Genomic DNA, 20,802 nt, shown 5'->3' with positions numbered 1-20,802 from the left:
TAGTCATTAGTTCTTTACAATCATGTGCTCTGTTTTTCAACTGACCTATGTCTAGGTGAAAAGCTGCCTAATGGGAAGAGAGAAAAGGTGGTAGAGAAGAAATCAAAGTAGTGATAGATTTAATTTATGTTCAAGTACTTAAGAGCAAGGAGGAGTTTCATGCAGTCAGTATTTTTCTTGTAGACCCAATAACTTAGATTGCTTATTGGGTCAGAATCCAGATTTTGAAGGGTAGTGTATAGGTGTTTGGTTATGAAATAGGGCTTGGGGCAATAGTGTATGATTATGGCTGTTAGCTGTGGTTGATCACCCTTGGACAACCTTGAAATGAATCTTGTATAGATTATTTGACTATGATTAATAATCACCAGTTATTCAGGGAGGTTATTTCAAGTTTCCATAGGTGTTGCTCAGTGTTGAGCATGTTTTACTCAGAGACTGCCTTTAAGATGGCAAGTATTTTTTTTTTATTATTATTTTTGGGGGGGTACACCAAGTTCAATCATCTGTTTTTATACACATATCCCCGTATTCCCTCCCTCCCTTGACTGCCCCCCCCCACCCTCCCTCAAGTCCCCCCCACCCTCCCCGTCCCAGTCCTCTAAGGCATCTTCCATCCTCGAGTTGAACACCCTTTGTTATACAACAACTTCCCACTGGCTATCTACTTTACAGTTGGTAGTATATATATGTCTGTGCTACTCTCTCACTTCGTCTCAGCTTCCCCTTCACCCCCCGCTCCCTCCCAAACCTCGAGTTCTCCAGTCCATTCTCTGCACCTGCGTCCTTGTTCTTGTCACTGAATTCATCAGTACCATTTTTAGATTCCGTATATGTGAGTTAGCATACAATATTTGTCCTTCTCTTTCTGACTTACTTCACTCTGTATGACAGATTGTAGTTCTATCCACCTCATTACATATAGCTCCATCTCATCCCTTTTTATAGCTGAGTAATATTCCATTGTATATATATGCCACATCTTCTGTATCCATTCATTTGTTGATGGGCATTTAGGTTGCTTCCATGTCCTGGCTATTGTAAATAGTGCTGCAATAAACATTATGGTTCAAGTTTCTTTTGGGATTATGGTTTTCTTTGGGTATATGCCCAGTAGTGGGATTACTGGATCATATGGAAGTTCTATTTGTAGTTTTTTAAGGAACCTCCAAATTGTTTTCCATAGTGGCTGTACCAACTTACATTCCCACCAGCAGTGCAGGAGAGTTCCCTTTTCTCCACACCCTCTCCAACATTTGTTGTTTCCAGATTTTGTGATGATGGCCATTCTGATCGGTGTGAGGTGATACCTCATTGTGCCTTTGACGTGCATTTCTCTGATGATTAGTGATGTTGAGCATCTTTTCATGTGTTTGTTGGCCATAAGATGGCAAGTATTGAAGCTGTAACAATTTCAAACATTAGGTTAAATATTTTTCTATTATGGTATACCTAGTTTGACTATTAATACCTGGCCTCGTACTGTTTTGTATATAATTTGTTACAACCAAAAAAACAAAAAACAAAAAAACAAAAAGACTTTGTTACGACCAAGGTTTAAAGTTTTTTGTGATATTTTATAATGGTATAATTTATGTCTGAGATGAGCTTAGCGATTTAGCCTAAGCCATTTAAACTCTCAAATCTGCCATAACATATATGTATGTATATATATTATATATATACATAAAGATGATGTAATTTTTATGTTTGCTTTTTCTTTCCTATTGTACAAAATATTACTTACATTTTTAATTTAAGGCTTCATGACAGTTTATGTATTTTGGGTTTTACATCACAAATCTCTTTAATTCAAAGAATTTTCTATTCTTAAAATTGGGTGTTTGAGTCATTTTATGTTGATAATAGTTATCTGAAGATCTCTGCCAGTAAATCCTAAAAAAATGGTTTGAATACTATTGGCTCTTGATTCCGGATGACTAAGAATTTAAAATAAATTAAATATAATCAAAATAAATTTAGCACCTTAAATCCCTAATTAAGAAATATCATTGCGTTTTGAAATTAAACAAATAGAAAGCTCTCTAGTGAGTGCTGTGCTTTTAAGGAGGTGACTTGAGTTAAAATAAATTTAGGAAGCTTTAAAAAAATAAAACTCTTGGGTAGATACTACTCGGGGAAATAGGTTGTTAGTGTCTAAATTAAATTTGACTTTCATGAACACAATACCCCTTTTTGTACTATGGCTCTGTTGATACAACATAGCAAATGGAAGCTTCAGTTTTTAGTCTTAATCCTTGAGTTTTAAAACCCAGGGATCTCTCAGTCATTGTCACACTTCTTCCTGTGATCTTTCCCCCTATACACTCTTTTGACCTTATCTAAGCTCTCCTGCCTTTTACGTGAAAATAAAGTTTATTAGTTGAATATATTGTTTTATCTTTCCATATATCTGGTTTACTCATTTGTTAAAACATGCTTGCTAAACTGTACCTGGTTCTCATAATGCACACTATTAGTGCCAGCAAGATGGGCTCAGAGTGAATGTGGTTGAGAACAGGCATCTCTGCTCTTGGGAAACCAATTCTAAATGTGAACTCTGATTCCTAGTGGCCATGTGCAGGGCATTTTGAGTTATAAGAATAAATAAACCATACTTTTCTTCCCCTTGTATGGCTTATGGTCTGTCTGAAGAGGTAGAAGAATAGATACTTTAAAAAATAACCTGTGAGATTGCTGCAGATGAGATTGCATCTAAAAAAATACCTCTTTTTACTGCCCTTCACTAAATGAGGGACTCACAGACCAGCTCTCTGAGTATTGTTGCTTTCTCTTTTCATGCACCTAAAAAGATACTACTGGATGGAAAATCTGAAGCATAAATTAGTGCCTAACTCAGAGTAATATAGAGTTCTAGAATTTGCAGCTCTTTAGTCATTAGACTTGTTACAGTATACCCTTTTTTCAGCTAGAATCAGACCTTCAAATCTTTACCCCACTATCCAAAAATAGAGAATTCGATGCTTCTGATAAAGATTTACCCTTTAGGATCAAACGAATGGATAACTATGAAATCTTATAGTAAAAAAATGGATATAATCCTCCCTTTTATGCCTATTATGTGTAAAGTGATCATACCCATATATTTTGCATACCCTTTAAATTTTTAATAAAATGCTTATAAATATGTATGTCAGGTCTGTTGTGATTACTTACACAGAGGTATATATGATCACTTATGCGAAATTTGATCTCTTTTTGAGAAGGTTGGCTATGGTTGTATATATAATTAAATAATTCCTAGCATATTATATATTTGAACAAATATGAAAGTCACTGTTTTAATCTGTGTCCTGTTGCAAGAAATTTAGAGGTCATGTTTATAAACAGATATATCTTGTCTTTTGTGAACATAATATGATGTTGGGCTATTCCAGGCCAAAGATCATACTTGTTAATTTACTGAAATAAATGCTGCCCAATTAAAAAAGAAAAATGTAACTGTACTCTCTTTTTGACAGCTTCTGTTTATTGTTATATATACATATTGGCATGTATATGAACAGTCTTAGCAATGACTGTTAAGCTCTTTATGGGGCTTTATGATTATTTGCATTTGGAAGAAGTTCTGGCTTGGACCTTTATCCTGTAAATATGCATTGCTGATTTTCTTTTTATTCACGTCTGCTTCGAAGTGCCTATAAGAAGGGAAGCATGTTTTACAGCACATTTTTCTTCACAGAAGTCCAAAGAGGTCATCCTTACAACAAAGTAGGGAGAATGGAATGGAGTTGAAATAGGGAGATGCGATTAGAACTTGAAGCAAGAGAGAGGATTGAGAGAGCTGGAGATTGATGCCAATCAAGCTGGATAGAGAGAGGTTGGAGATTGATGCTAATTGAGCCTAGGACGAGGAAGTGCTGATTCATGTAGTTCCTTTCCTGTGGCTGGGGTTGACTTATGAGAAGTTTTTGTTTGTTTTGAAGTAGTAGGTAACATGCTCTTGAATAGCTAGTTATACAAAGCCATAAACAATCCAGTATTGGGGTACAGCCTTTAAGTATTAAATAAATGATAAGCTTGACTTAAATTACAGAACAAGAAAGGACACTCTAGAGAGCTTTTGCAGAGTGGCGGGTCCCTGTGGAGGGATTAAAGATGATCCCAAGGATTTGTGGTAAACTGGAAAAGCATTGGTATTGTTTATCTGACTGGAAAACTTATAAAGGGTTGTAAGTTTGGAGGGAGAGATAATGAGTTTGGCTTTCATAATAAAGAATAAAATATCAGCAGAATATCAAACCTGTTATTAGTAAATACCACATATTAAGCATCTACCATATGTGGTAGATAGGCACTCTATCTGATGTTTTACATTTAATCCCCACAACCCCCACTCTCATCCCTATTTTACAGATGAGGAAACTGAGTCTATGGGAGGCTATGTAGCAGGGCCAAGATTATGCAGCTGATAAGTGGCGAAACCAGGCTTTGATCTGACTCCAGAAATAGCTACCTTGAGCCTGAGATAGAACTGTGAAATAATATGAACCTTCCAGGAGGAAGTACAGAGCAGAGTGAAAGATGTGTTTAAAATGATCAGACTGAAAGGAGAGGGAGCAGACCTCTTGAAAGCAAGCAAGAAAGATTTTTTTAAAATGGTATTCACAAATAGTGTAAAAATCCATAAAAAAGATCCATGATGATAAGGATTGAGGGGTGAGAAAATCCATTTCATTTAACAATGCTATTTATTAATGACTTCTTTAAGTCAAATCATGCATTAATGCCAAATTGCGAGAGGTTAAGGAGAGAGTAGATAGAGAAGATCTAGATTGTGTCACTTTTCTCTTTTGAGAGTTCAGAAATTGATATTGAGAGTAGTAGGCAGAGTAGATTTGATTAAATATTTTCTAGTGAGTAGTACCCATATTTTCCCCTACTAAAAGGCATCATTTGGATGTTTGTTATTACTTAACATTCACAAATTTGTCTTTTGTTATAAGCCTTCAATTTTAGCAAGCAATAAATATACATTCTGAATTAATGATACCATTTTTCTTTTTCAGATTAATTTTGTTTTCCCACCAAAAAGCTGAATGATGATTTGGTTACTTTTTTTAAATCAAACTATTTTAAGAAGATGCTTGAGGAAAAGTCAATGAACTATTATCAATTTAACATATTATTTATAGTTGCCATCTAGAACCATACAGTTATTTTCTACTAGAACAAAATAAACTTATTTTTTTCAGGTTTTTTCCCACATTAAATAAAACAAATGGTTTTCTTTAATTTTTAGTTTTAGGTTTTACATGTTATTTGAGTTTTTAAAACTTAATGAAATGTCAACATCAGAATGTATGGGATTATATTATTTACTTTGTCATTTTATTCCTCCTTATTTAAATAAAAATAAGATGTGGGTTCTTGCTTTTGTGTGCAAAATTTCTGGCATTTGAAGATTATAGAGATTGTAAGAAGCTGGAAGTATTTCAGTATTAATTGATTATTTTATCAATCTTTTTTTAAGTAATTACATTGAATTGACGTGAATTTACTGCAGGTTATGAAGATTAATGAGATGTCAATGTTAAACTGTACTTCAGGTCAGGAACAGAGATAGTAGGAATCATTAATGGGGGAAAACATCTTTTGGACCATTACTTCTGTGTGGTTTCCTCTCTTGACCGAGTTTTTGTTGCTGATCCAATTAATTGTAGAACAGTCTCTGGAACACGACAAAAGTTTCACCAAAATCATACTTCTCTTTGTACTATAATATTTTGTATTTCCAATTCTGCTAGTCTGTTGATATAGGAAAAACTACCCATGTTTCTGTTGTCTTATTATCAATAAAAGAAATAATGATTAATGCGTCGATTTCCAGATGAGTCTGACTTCTTTAGGGAACCAGAAGAATTTGGGGCTTTTGCAGACTTTACCTGGTTCCCTTTATCCTCATCATCCTAATCTGGATTTGGTTTTTTGTTTGTTAAAAAACAAACGAGATAAGGGAAGGAGATAAGGGAATGGTCAAATTAGAACTAGCCCCACTAGTAGCTCTGCATGCATTGTCTACACAAAAGACTTTACCTCATTCATCTTTCTTATAGTGACTCAGTTCCTAAATGCCCATCCCTCCCCCTCTCCCCGGCCCTCCAATCTAGAGGTTGAGTTGGCTGGAGCATTAGATGGACTTTAAAGTCCCCTTTTCTGCCAATCATAAAAACATAATTATTTCCTTCTTTTAAGAGAACATTCTTTCTACACCTTCTTAAGATGAGTAATTTCTTTAGTCTTTGATAAATGTGCTTAAGGGATTTAACTCGTTCTTTAATGTGACTTTAAAACTTCAGGAACCAAAAATGAGTGTGAATCATTTTTCTACACAGCCAAAAATATATATTCACTGATAATATAAGAAAAGGAACTGATCAATAAATAGTATAGTGGACACTTTTAAATAGTTAAGCATAACTCTTTATCAGTTGTTGAAATCAGTAACTGGAAAGTAGTACATGAGATCTATTTTTATATAAAAAGTAATTCACCCCTGAAATACCATTTGAAGCTATAGCTCATATTCTACAGTGCTTTTGAGCTTTACTATTTCTTAATTTAAAGGTTTGTTTCCTATGTTAAAGCATTTTAAATTTAAAAAATCAAATTAAAATTTTTTTCTACCTCCTGTACTTAAAGCACTGTGTTCTAGGCATGGTATTATAAAGTAAAATTCAACCAAATATCTGTTTAAGAGAAATCTATTGAGTGCCTGTGGGCCAAATCTGGCCTGCCACTTATTTTATGGAACATAGCCACACTCATTCATTTACGTATTTTCTATGGATGCTTTTGCACTAAACTGACAGAGATGAGTAGTTGCAACACAGACCATATGACATTACAAAGCCTAAAATACAGTATTTATTTTGTGGCCCTTCCTTAACAGAAAAAGTTTGTTGACTTCTGATGCTGAGCAAGCCCTAACTAGGAGAATACAGTGGAAACAGCATAGTGGCCTCAGTGGACCAACAATCTCAGTTTCTATTTGTCTCTTTGCCCTTGGTGCTCTTCTTTTTTTTTTTTTTTAATATTTATTTATTTGTTTGTTTATTTACTGGCTGTGTTGGGTCTTCATTGCTGCATGTGGTTCCCTTTCTCTAGTTGTGGCGAGCAGGGGCTACTCTTAGTTGCAGTGTGTAGGCTTCTCATTGTGGTGGCTTCTCTTGTTGCAAAGCAGGGTCTCTAGGTGCGAGGGCTTCAGTAGTTGCTGCACAAGGGCTTAGTTGCTCCGGGGCACATGGGATCTTCCTGGACCAGGGATCGAACTCGTGTCCCCTGCATTGGCAGGCGGATTCTTAACCACTGCACCATCAGGGAGGTCCCTGCCCTTGGTGCTCTTGAAGTTTAAGGAATAGAATGAATAAAGTATGAAACTTCCACTAAAGGTTACTTTTCCCTTGAGCTGGGCTTGGGTAAATCTTTTGGCTGGCTAAGTAGGAAATTTTGTATTGGTCACCTCATTCACAATCAATTGTCAGAACTGAGAAGTGGACTTTGCTAGGAACTGGGCATACAGAGACACATACAGTCTATTCACCCTGTTTTCCATAACTGGGCTGAATAGCTCTCTTTTCATCCAAAGATGAATACAAAGAAGAAAACAGTCTTCATTGAGACTCTGAAAGATTACTTGAGTTCAAGACAAGGATATTCTTACAAATATGAAGAGTATAATTCTTTGGAGACAAAAAAACTTAAGATATCTTCCTAATATAATTCAGGCGGCCAAATGAGAAATTAAGAAGCAGTAGCAGTAATCTATGTTTCAAGTACGTCTTAACTTCCAGGCATTGTGCTATGCTAGGTGCTTTATTTTCATTATTCTTAAATCCTCTTAACAACTATAAAAGTTAGAAAGAATTACCTTCCTTTAGCATGAGGGAGGGACTTCCCTGGTGGTCCAGTGGTAAAGCAATGCAGGGGATGCGGTTTTGATCCCTAGCCCAGGAACTAAGATCCCATATGCTGCGGGGCAGCTAAGCCTGTGCGCCTCAACTAGAGAGCCCATGTGCCCTGGAGCCCACGCACCACAACTAGAGAAGAGAAAACCCTCACACCACAACTAAAGAGAAGCCTGTGCACCACAACTAGAGAAGAGAAAACCCTCATGCCACAACTGAAAAGAAGCCTGCGTGCTACAATGAAGAGCCCACGTGTTGCAACGAAAGATCCTGTGTGCTGCAACTAAGACCTGGTGCAGCCAAAATTAATTAATTAATTAATTTAAAAACGGGAAAAAAAGGGGGAAACTGATGCTCAAATATATAATAGGTTAATTTCCTGAAGGCCATACAAGTTAGTAGGTGGTAGAGCCAGGAAGTAAGCCACAAAGGCCCATCTTCTTCTTTTTTTAACTTGATGTATAGTTGATTTACAATGTTGTGATCTTTTTTCTTTAAAAAAAATTGAGGTAGGGACTTCCTAGGTGGCACAATGGGTAAGAATCTGCCTGCCAATGCAGGAGACACGGGTTCGATCCCTGCCCCAGGAAGATACCACATGCCACAGAGCAACTAAGCCCGTGCACCACAGCTATTGAGCCTGCACTCTAGAACCCGTGAGCCACAACTATTGAGCCCATGTGCCGCAATTACTGAAGCCCATGCGCCTGGAGCCTGTGCTCTGCAACAAGAGAGGCCACTGCAATGAGAAGCCCACACACCACAATGAAGAGTAGCCCCTGCTCACCACAGCTAGAGAAAGCCTGTGTGCAGCAACGAAGACCCAACACAGCCAATTAAATAAATAAATAAATAAATAAATAAATAATTTATTTATTTTTAAAAAATTGAGGTAAAATTCATGTAATGTAAAACCAGCCATTTTAAAGTCTACAATTCAGTAGCATTTAGTACATTCACAATATTGTACAATCACTACCTCTATCAAGTTCCAAAACACTTTTATCATCCCCACAGGAAACCCCATACCCATTAAGTACTCACTCCCTGTTTCTCCCTCTCTCTGTCCCTGGCAAACACCAATCTGATTTCTCTATAGATTTAGCTACTCTGGATATTTCATATAAATGGAATCACATACAATTTGTGACCATTTGAGTTTGACTTCTTTCACTTAGTGTAATGTTTTTGAGATTCATCCATGTAGCCTGTATCATTACTTCATTCATTTTTTATGACTAATATTATGTTATATGGACATAGCACATTTTGTTTATCTATTTATCTGTGGATGGACATTTGGGTTGTTTTCACCTTTTGATTACTGTGAATAGTGTTGCTGTGAACTTTTGTGGTCAAGTTTTCTTTGAGTCCCTGTTTTCAGTTCTTTGGGGGTATATATCAAGTGGAAATGCTAGATAATATGGGAATTCCGTGGTTAACTTTTTTGAGGAGCCACAAAACTGTTTTCCACAGTGGCTGCACCACTTTACATTCCTGCCAGCACTGTACAAAGGTTCCAATTTCTCCACATCCTCGCCAACACTTGTTTTCTTTTTTTTTTTTTATCGTAGCCTTCTTAGTTGATGTAAAGTGGTATCATATTGTGGTTTTAATTTGCACGACACTAATGATTAGTGATGTTGGACATCTTTTCATGTGCTCTTGGCTATTTGTATGTTTTTGGAGAAATGTCTAGTCAAGTTCTTTGCCCACATTTGATTAGGTTATTTCAACCATTTGTTGAAAGCACTTCTTTCTCTATCGGATTGCCTCTGATTCTTTATCAAAGATCAGCTAGCTGTGTTTGTGTTGTTTGTTTTTGGGTTCTGTGTTCTGTTTCATTGATCTTTGTGTCTGTTCTTCACCAGTATCATAGTGTCTTGATTTACTGTAGCTTTATAGTAAGTCTTAAAGGCAGGTAATGTTAGTTCTGCAGGTTTATTGTTCTTTTTCAGTATTGTGTTAGCTATTCTGGGTCTCTTGCCTTTCTCTATTATCTTTTAAATCAATTTGTTGATATCCACAAAATAACTTGCTAGGATTAGAATTCCACTGAATCTGCAGATCAAGTTGAGAATTGACATCTTAATATTGTGTCTTCTAATCGATGAGCACAGAATATATCTCCATTTGATTTTTCTCTTTGATTTCTTTCAACAAAGTTATTGTTTTTCACATACATATCTTGCAACTGTTTTGTTAGATTTATACCTAAGTACTTTTTTTCTTTTGGTGATAGTATAAATGGTATTTTTTTTAAGAACTTTTATTGAGATACAGTTAACAGACAATAAACACCATATATTTAGAGTATACAATTTGGTATCCCAATCTCCCAATTCATCCCCCCCCAACCCTCCCCGCTTTCCCCACTTGGTGTCCATGTGTTTGTTCTCTACATCTGTGTCTCTATTTCTGCCTTGCGTTTCCTCTTTCATAGTTGTTAGCATTTGCCTTATGTATTGAGGTGCTTTATGTAATGTCCTTTCTTGTCTCTTGTAACATTTTTTATTTTAAAGTCTATTTTATCTGATATGAGTATCGCTACTCCAGCTTTCTTTTGATTTCCATTTGCATGGAATATCTTTTTCCATCCCCTCACTTTCCGTCTGTATGTGTCCCTAGGTCTGAAGTGGGCTTCTTATAGACAGCATATATATGGGTCTTGTTTTTGTATCCATTCAGCCAGTCTTTATCTTTTGGTTGGTGCATTTAGTCCATTTACATTCAAGGTCATTATCGATATGTATGTTCCTATTACCATTTTCTTAATTGTTTTGATTTTGTTTCTGTAGGTCCTTTTCTTCTCTCATGTTTCCTGCTTAGAGAAGTTCCTTTAGCATTTGTCGTAGGGCTGGTTTGGTGGTGCTGAATTCTCTTAGCTGTTGCTTGTCTATAAAGCTTTTGATTTCTCCATCAAATCTTAATGAGATCCTTGCTGGGTAGAGTATTCTAGGTTGTAGGTTCTTCCCTGTCATCACTTTAAATATATTGTGCCACTCCATTCTGGCTTGTAGAGTTTCTGCTGAGAAATCAGCTGTTACCCTTATGGGAGTTCCCTTGTATGTTGTCATTTTTCCCTTGTTGCTTTTAATAACATTTCTCTGTCTTTAATTTGTGTCAATTTGACTACTCTACGTCTTGGCGTATTTCTCCTTGGGTTTATCCTGCCTGGGACTCTCTGCGCTTCCTGCACTTGGGTAGCTATTTCCTTTCCCATGTTAGGGAAGTTTTCAACTATAATCTCTTCCAATATTTTCTCAGGTCCTTTCTCTCTCTTCTCCTTCTGGGACCCCTATAATGTGAATGGTGGCTCGTTTAACATTGTCCCAGAGGCCTCTTAGGCTGTCTTCAGTTCTTTTCATTCTTTTTTCCTTATTCTTTTCTGCATCAGTGATTATCACCATTCTGTCTTCCAGGTCACTTATTCGCCCTTCTGCCTCAGTTAATCTGCTGTTGGTTCCTTCTGGTGTATTTTTCATTTCAGTTATTGTGTTACATATCTCTGTTTGTTTGCTCTTTAATTCTTCTAGGTCTTTGGTAAACTTTTCAATCTTTGCATCCAGTCTTTGTTCAAAGTCCTGGATCATCTTCACCATCATTATTCTGAATTCTTTTTCTGGAAGGGTGCCTATCTCCTCTTCATTTAGTTGTTTTTCTTGGTTTTTATCCTGTCCCTTCATCTGGTACAAAGTCCTCTGCTTTTTCATTTTCTCTGTCTTTCTGTGGCTGTGGTTTTCAGTTCCACAAGACGAAATACTGCTGATACTGCTTGATACTGCTGTCTGCCTTCTTGTGGAGGAAGCTAACTAGCAACGATATTGTTTTAATTTTTAAATTCCAGTTGTTTGTTGCTGGTATATAGGAAAGCAATTGACTTTTGTATATTACCTTTGTATCCTATGACCTTGCTAGAATTGTGTATTAGTTACGGGGTTTTTTCGGGGGGTAAATTCTTTAGGATTTTCTTCATAATCAGTCATGTCATCTGTGAACAAAATAGTTTTATTTCTTCTTTCCCAATCTATATACCTTTTATTTCCTTTATTTATCTTGTTGTATTAGTTATGACTTCCAGTACGGTGTTTAATACAAATGGTGAGAGGGGGCATTCTTGTCTTGTTCCTGAGCTTAGTGGGAAGGCCTGCAGTTTCTTACCATTAAATATGATGTTAGCTGTAGGCTTTTTGTAGATTTTCTTTATCAAGTGGAAGAAGTTCTCTCTATTCTTAGATTGAGTATTTATCACGAATGGGTATTAGGTTTTGTCAAATGCGTCTCTGCATCACTTGATATGATCATGTGATGTCTTTACTTTCATCTGTTGATTATGAATTGATTTTAGGATGTTGAATCAGCCTTGCACACCTGGGATAAATCCCACTTAGTCGAGATGTGTATTTCTTTTTATACATTGCTGGATTTGATTTGATAATATTGGTTGAGGATTTCTACACCTGTGTTCATGTAGTTTGCCTTTCTTTTTATGTCTTTATCTGGTTTTGGTATTGATAGTACCTTAATGTGGCCTCATAGAATGAGCTTTGAAGTGTTTCTCTGCTTCTGTTTCCTGGAAGAGATTGTAAAGAATTTCTTCCTTAATGTCTTCCTTAAATATTTGGTAGAATTCACAAGTGAAACGATCTGGGTATGGGGCTTTCTTTTTGGAAAGTTTATTAATTATTGTTTGAGTTTATTCCATAGATATAGGCCTATTCAGATTATCTATTATTCCTTGTGTAAATTTTGATAGTTTGTATCTTTCAAGGAATTGGTCCACTTTTCTAAGTTATAAAATATATAGGCACAGATTTGTTCATAATAGTCCTTTATTATCCTTTTCATGTCCACGTGATTGGTAATGATGAGTCTTCTTTCATTTCTGATTTTAGTAATTTAATGTCTTCTCTCTTTTTTTCTTGGTTATCCTGGCTAGAGGTTTATCAACTGTATCAATTTTTATCAATCTTTTGTTTCAATTGATTTTTTTTTTACTACTGACTTCCTGTTTTCAATTTCATCAATTACTGCTATAATTTTTTATTGTTCTATCCTTGTATCCATTTGCTTTAGTCTTAAGTTGTCCTTCTTTGTCTTATTTCCTAAGGTAGAAGCTTAGGTTATTGACTTTTTCTTTTCTGATATATGCATTCAGTGCTATAAACGTTTCTCTAAGCCCTGCTTTTGCTGCATCATACAAATTTTGTATTTTCATTTTCATTTAGTTCAAAATATTTAAAAAGCCCTCTTTAGATTTCTTCTTTGGCCTGTGTGTTATTTAGAAATGTGTTGTTTAATGGCTAAATACTTTGAGATATTCCATCTATCTTTTTGTTATTGATTACTAGTTTAATTCCATTGTGGTGTGAGAATATGCTTTGTATGATTTTTATTCTTTAAAATTTGCTAAGTTTTGTTTTATGGTCCAGAATTTGGTTTATCTTGATGAATATTCCATGTGAGCTTGAGAAGAACATGTATTCTGCTGTTGTTGGATGAAGTATCATGTAAACGGCAGGTAGATCTAGTTGATTGATGGTGCTATACAGTTCTCCTATCTTTATTCTTTTTTCTTTCTTTTTTTTTTTTGCCTGCTGGATCTATCAGTTACTGAAAGGCGGTGTTGAAGTCTCCAACTATAGTAGTGGATTCGTCTGTTTCTCTTTGCAGTTCTATCTTTTGCCTCGTGTATTTTGATGCTCTCTTGTTTGGTGCATACATATTAAGGATTGTTATGCCTTCTTGGAGAATGTATCATTTTCTAATGCCCCTCTTTATCCCTGATGATTTTTCCTGTTCTAAAGTCTACTTTGTGTAAAACTGATATAGCTATTCCAGCTTTCTTTTGGTTAATAGTAACATGGTATATCTTTTTTTATCCCTTTGTTTTTCTGATGTATCTTTATATTTAAAGTGAGTTTTTAAAATCTACTCCGACAGTCTCTTTTAATTGGTATATTTAGGTCATTCACATCTAAAGTGAGTATTAATATACTTGGATTAATATGAACCATGTTTGTAACTTTTCTATTTGTTATGTTTCTTTTTTAAAAAACAGTCCCCCTTTTCTGCCTTCCCTGATTTCAGTTGACCATTCTGTATGATTTTGTTTTCTCTCCTGTCTTAGCATATCATTATATTTCTTTTAAAAAGGGTTTTTAGTTGTTGCTCTAGAGTTTACAGTGTATATTTAGAACTTATCTAAGTCCACTATCAGATAACTCTACTGTGCTTTTTGGATAGCACAGGTACCTTTCATTTTACTTATCCATTTGCTATAATCAGCAAATACGCTACTACTATTATTATTTAGAATGGTTATCTATTAAGAATAGGAAAAATAGATTTTATTTTACCTTCATTTATTCCTTCTCCAATGCTCTTCCTTCCTTCCTTCCTTCCTTCCTTCCTTCCTTCCTTCCTTCCTTCCTTCCTTTCTTTGTATAGATCTGACTTTCTGGCCTATGTCATTTTCTTTCTCTGAAGAACTTTTTTAAACAATTTTTACTAGGCAGGTCTACTCAGTTTTTGTTTATCTGAGAAAGTCTTTATTTCTGCTTCACTTTTGGAGGATAATTTCACTGAATACCTTTTTTGTTGTTGTTGTTTTGTTTTTCAACACTAAATATTTCACTTCATGGCTTCTGACAAGAAGTCGAATATACTTCTTATCCTTGTTCTCTATAAGTAAGGTGTTTTTTCCCTCTGGCTTCTTTCATGCTTTTCTCTTTCTCTTTGTGTTTGGTTTTCTGTAGTTTGAATACAATATGTTTAGGTGTAGCGTTTTTGGATATTTATCTTGCTTGATGTGCTCTGAGCTTCCTGGATGTGTGATTTGGTGTCTGTCATTAATTTGGAAGATCCTCAGCCATTATTCCTTCAAATATTTCTTTTCTTTTGTCTCATTCTTCCTCTGGTATTCCAGTGACACCTTTTGTAATTGTCCCATAGTTCTTGGATATTCTTTTCTCCTTTTTAGAATTCTTTTTTCTGTTTGCATTTTAGTTTGGGAAGTTTCTGTTGACAAATCTTTAAGTTCACTAATTCTTTCCTTGGCCATGTCCAGTCTACTAATAAGCCCATTAAAGGTATTATTCATTTTTGTTATGGTGTTTTTTGATTTTTAGCATTTCCTTTTAATTCTTCCTTAGAGTTGTATATAATTACATTACCCATCTGTTCTTGCATGTTGTCTACCTTTTCCATTAGAGCGCTTACCATAATAATCATAGTTGTTTTATATTCCCTATTTGAAATTATCCCTGGTAATCCCCAAAGCTGTGCCATATCTAAGTCTTGTTCTGATGCTTGCTTAATCTCCTCACACTGTTTTTTCTTGCCTTTTAGCATACTTTTTACTGTTTTTTAAAAGCTGGGTAGGATATATTGGATAATAGAAATGGAGGTAAATAGGCCTGTAGTGTAAGGTTTCATGTTGATTTGGATAGGAGCTAGGCTGTGTTTAATGTTTGTTGTAGATGTAGATGCCAGAGGCTTCAGTTTCCTCTAGTGTCTTTATATTTTTATTTTTCTCCCCCATTATCTTTGGGTTTCCCTGAGAAGTCCTTTTTAATAGAATCTGTTTCTTGCAGCTCTTTCCATTGTAATCCACTGTTATTGTACTGGAACCTTGGTGACATGGTGGTAGATTGTGGGGAAGGGCAAATGTTTTATAATCTGAGGACCAAATCTTAGTCTTTTGGTGGGCCTGAGCCTTGGACTGCAACTTTCAGAAGTATATCTTAGCCTTCCCCCCACCCCTGCTTCCTTTTAGGTAAAACAAGTCTAGAGGAGTCTGTATTGGCTAATTTCCCCTCTCCCAGGACAGTATAGAAGGCTCTGCTAAATTTTCCATTGGAATGTTGGCCTTTGTTATGGAGAACCTTCTGGGCTTATTTCAAAGCTGTTACTTTTCCCCTGGGTGTATTTCAGAATGGTTTCTTCTCTCTTCCTCTTACCCAAACGGGGAGGAGATTGTTCTTCAGAGTCAGAACCTGGTGAGGTTCTTGGAGGTAAAGGCATGAGAGAGAGGCTCTCCTAAGATTGGGCCTCCAGGAGTTCTTACTCACAAGCCTTTGTCAAAATTAGGATTTAACTTTCCTTACTAGTGTATTACTCTAGCACCTTCTGCTCCAGGTAAGCTGATCTTGGATGTGATTCTTTGTATTTGCCTGTCTCTCCAAATTTCATGAGTTCAGTTTGCCCTGTGTCCTCGATTCTCTGATAAGCCTAATAAAAGTTGTTGATTGGCAGTTTGTACAGGTTTTTTCTTGTTGTAAGGACAGGAGTGACAATATCCAAGCACTTTATGTGTTGGAGCTGAAACCTGAAGTCTTATATTTATATTTTCAAATTGGAAATACCTTGTCCAGTTTAAAAATAATATTCAACAAGAGGCTTTTAACTTGTCTATGAGCCGTTTGCTTAGCTAGATGACTCATTCTCAGTTATTTTTATCCCTTTGAATCTCAGGTCTGTATATTTTCAAAGTGCTTAGTAAGAACTTTTTCAGGGCAGAATATTTGAAAAAGTTAAGAACTTCGTGTAGTTCGAAAAAATTACTAATAACTTTATCCGAAATTAGCTAGAATTACTGATTTTTCTCCCCTCATGCCCAGCACTGTTTTTTTTATCAGGTAACTTCTATAAACCATGCTAAAGTAGTTTCAGAGATTATTTTCTTTAACCTTCATTTGTTGTTATTTTTCCCCATTTGTTTTTGAGGAGATAACTCAATTTTTTAAAGCATTTTGAAATTTCTGGAGACTAAGCATTGGTTAAATTTGAAAAACTAATGAGAATAAATGCCCAACTCTTATGCTGCAAATGGTCTATTTTCAATTAACCGAAGAATGTATTAATTATAAACTATACATCTTGGTGATTTTAGCTTAATAGGATTACTTTCAGAATCTGTGTGATAGAGGACAGTTTGGCTAAAATGTGTTGTTTAAGCAACTGAGAAAGCACAGTGTGTACTTTTAAGCCTTATAATTTGATTACTTGCTAAAAAATTGCATTTTGCGAGGCTTCAGTTCTTATCCTTGGAGAACAGTTGTAACCAGCTTTGGGTGGTTGGGACATTGTAAATTGTATCAACATTGCCCCCCATTTTAGGTTTCATTTTAAGTTTTATTTTTCTCGCTGAATCTACTGTGTGAGGAACAGCCATTAAACCAAGAAACAAATAAGCTGCATGGTATTTAAGATTGCTTAGTAGCAGGCAAACTCATGTTTACTTTAAGAAATGTTTTCCTCTTTTAATTTTCCTAATTGTTTAAAATGAATATCTACCTTTGGGAATTAAATTTTTTAAAGAGGGAGAATTAAAATATAAATATTATAAATGTTATCTTAATATACGAAATAAAGTTTGTTTTAAAAATGATGTCAGTGCTGTATTGAAATAATTTGGTTGAAAATAATTATTTTTGCCATGTAGTAATCAGTTAGCTGTGGTCCTCCGTTTTAAGGTAAGATTTGCTTGTCTGGCATGCTCTGAATTAGAGGCAGAAACTTTTCCCTAGGCTTTTTGCTCAGAGATGTTTCTTATAAAGAAAGAGGGCTGTAAGGAGGAAATGGAGAAAGAATAGAGGGCCTTCAGTAGTGGCACAGCGGTTGTATGTTGTGTCCCATGCCAGGTTCCACCCACTCTCAACAGATTGGTGGGTGGTATCAAGAGTTGCTCCTCCTGAAATTTTTTTAAAAAGCTCTTGATACATTATAACCGTATCCTAGAAGAAACCCTCAAGAATGAACACAGTGTGTCAGTATTTTAGTCTTAACAAAAAAGCTTCCATGTGCTAACAATTCAACTGAAGATAATGGCCCACATTCAGTAAATAAGTATTTAAATTGAGGCCCCTGTTGGCAGAGACCTGACTTCAGTTTCCAGATAAGTAGAGAGTAACAGCTCCTCTTTTTCGATCCTGATCTCGCTACTACTCACTGCTAACTGGAATGGCAGCTACCCTTGCAAAATGCCCCTTTATTTACCACAGCATTCAGGACCACAGCACCAGTATAGATTGCATGTTTCCCTCTCCAGAGACTCTCAGGATCAGACCCATGATTCTTGACATCCTCTTTTACTTTGTGCCACCACTGAAACTCCACTGGCTGTCCATTAGACTGGAACCCTTGTCCCTGTACTGATTTGTATATCCCTCAGTTGCATCCTGTTGCCTCCCCCAACACTCCCACTGTCCCCTAGAGCTCCCAAACTGCCATTAAAAATTTGTCCAATGGCCTCAATCTTTCCCCAGCCTCACAGTGTAATTTTACTTTCTGCCTCTGGGATTCTTTGCTACTGCCAAGCAGATACCTGAGGTAGCCCCCTCTGGCACCATTCTGCTACCTCTGTCTACTACCTTGTAACCATGCTGCCTGCCTTTGAGCTCCTTGTGTACAGTGAGTCCTTCTCTCTTCAGATTTTTACCCATGCTGCTTCTTCACATGCAGTGGTTTTCCCTGTCTTTGCTTGGCTGATTGTATACATTCTGATCCGACTTTCCTTGTGCTAATCTCTGTTGGTGCATATTTGTTTCCTTCTTGGCACTTATTTAAATTTACAATTGTATATTCTCATTGATTCTAAGATATACATTTCCTCCCACATTTCTGAAACTGGGGCACATCTTACCCTGGGTGCCTCACCTGCTTTCTGAATGGTAAATAAAATAATGGTTTATCTTACAATTAATTGTAATAAAAATAATCAGTAAATACTGTGCTTTTGATTATCTGTTCCTGCTAGTTGATTGTGAGTTCTAAAGGCATCACAGTAGGAACCAGTGCCCAGTACAGTACCTGGCACCTAGTAGGCACTCCTTAAATAATGGTCGGATGAATAATATTATCTGTTTGGGAGATGATGGCCCTGATACATCTGAAGATAAATCAGTCAATATATGCATGTAAATTTTTAATTCAGTTTCTGTGTTTTTTCAATCTTTGGAGATTGCCTTCTTCTGGAATTGAAGATATTTAAATGTGTCTATTTTGTTCCCCTATTTATGTAACTTGTCCCATTATCAATTTATGTACATCCTTATTTAAGAGTATCTACTCACCATATATGAAAAAATGAATCCATATAAGCTTTTATCAGGTATCAGCAATTGCCTTTCATTAGGGGGAAGAATGAGGAAGTTACCAAAGAGTAGCAGACTTGTAAGCTTTAGACAGTTTTGAGTGCTTGAACTTGCTTTTTCATTTTACTTCATCCTCTAAGGAGTTCAGTCACTTGGCATGCCTACTTCATTTTTCAGGGAAAGAACAGTGAATGGGCAGCATGAATGACTGGAGTGCCTTAGGCCAACTCCTCGACAGGGTTCAAGCTTACTCCACAGCTGGAGGGAAGGTATAGCTCTCAGTCCTTTTCATTTTCTGAATCCTGCTGCTGGCGACAGCAGTTGAGTCAACCTGGGATGATGAGTAGTTTGCCTTCCGTTGTAACACTCGACAGCCTGGTTGTGAAAATGTCTGACTGTTGATAAGTCCTTCCCAATCTCTCACGTGCGCTTCTGGGTCCTGCAGGTTGTATTTGCATCTGTCCCCACACTCTTGTAGCACATGTGTTCTTTGTGATGTGAAAAGAAGTTGAACAAGAAAGAGGAGGAACTCAAAGTTGCCCCAACCAATGGTGCCAATATGGAGGTGCACTTGGAGGAAATGGAAATCAAGAAGTTCAGCTATGGCATTGAAGAACATGGCAAGGTGAAAATGATGTGGGGGCTTGCTGTGAACGTATACCATCTGTGTCTTCTTCAAGTCTGTCTTTGAGGTGGCTTTCTTGCTGATCCAGAGATCTGTGGCTTCCGCCTGAATGCAGAAGACTTGCAAATGAGACCCCTGCTACATCAGGTGGACTGCTTCCTCTCTCGCCCCACAGAGAAAAGTATCTTCATCCTCTTCATGCTGCTGGTGTCCCTGGTGTCTCTTGCCTTGAGTATCATTGAGTTTTTCTGTGTCTTACTCAAGAGCATTAAAGACCATGTGAAGGATCCAGAGAATGAGCCTTACCACTGTACATCTGGTCTGCCAAGCCCCTCCAATGACTCCTCATCAACTGTTCCTCTCTTCACCATGTCCCCTTGTGGGGACAAGCTAAACAGTTCTTCCTGCCACAGTTACAGCAAACAAGGAAGTGAGCAAAACCCTGCTAATTACAGCACATAGCAAGCTTGAATGGAACAGGCAGGAAGCACTGTCTCTAACTCACATACACAGCCTTTTGATTTCCCTGATGACAAGCATAATTCTAAAAAAAAATCTCGGTACTGGACACTGGCCATTGTAGACCAGCAGCCGTTCTGCAGAGCCAGCAGTCATGCCAGCAACCATGTAAATGACCTAGAGATCTAGACACGTGGCTGAAAGCGTTACAATTCTGCTCAATTGTTAAAGAAAAGGATGGTGCAATAGACAGCGTGCTTTTGTTTCAGTGGAGGTGGTACTCAACAACCTCAGTGGTGAGGCTTAGCAAATACAAAGATGCTAGACTACCATGGTTCTTTTGAGGTGTCTGGGATAGGAGGATGGAGAGAGGGGGATTAACAGAGGAACATGTTGATATTTAAAGTGATTGACTCAAAGAACTTGCATTCTAAGCAAAAGTGCACTAGGTGATGCATAAGTAAGGCCTTTTTCTCTCCCATATTACCCTAGAATGGTTCAGTCTATGTGAAAGTGATCGATACTTGCCATGTATTGGTATAAACAGATGCAGTATAAACTCATGAACATAGATTTTAAAATAATGCACACAGTGTTCAAATTTGAGCTTTTCTCGTGGATTTTTTGGTGTGGGTCAAAATGATGTTTACATTACATAATTTCTGCTGTGAAAGTAAAGCGCAATTTTTTTCCT

At 36.6% G+C, this 20,802-nt stretch overlaps 1 protein-coding gene and 1 pseudogene across 1 annotated transcript in view; both read left to right on the top strand.

Annotated features, from left to right (window-relative positions):
* The window catches only part of CDKL5 (cyclin dependent kinase like 5), a 173,552-nt gene that overhangs the window by 57,457 nt on the left and 95,293 nt on the right, over positions 1-20,802 (top strand). The gene's annotated exons all lie outside the window — the stretch shown is intronic.
* Positions 19,225-20,297, top strand: LOC130842374 (gap junction alpha-1 protein-like; annotated as a pseudogene).

This window comes from Hippopotamus amphibius, chromosome X (genome assembly GCF_030028045.1).
Source record: "Hippopotamus amphibius kiboko isolate mHipAmp2 chromosome X, mHipAmp2.hap2, whole genome shotgun sequence".
In the NCBI taxonomy this organism is placed as follows: Eukaryota; Metazoa; Chordata; class Mammalia; order Artiodactyla; family Hippopotamidae; genus Hippopotamus; species Hippopotamus amphibius.
The sequence above is the reverse complement of the archived record's forward strand: the minus strand, read 5'-3'. Positions and strand labels throughout refer to the sequence as shown.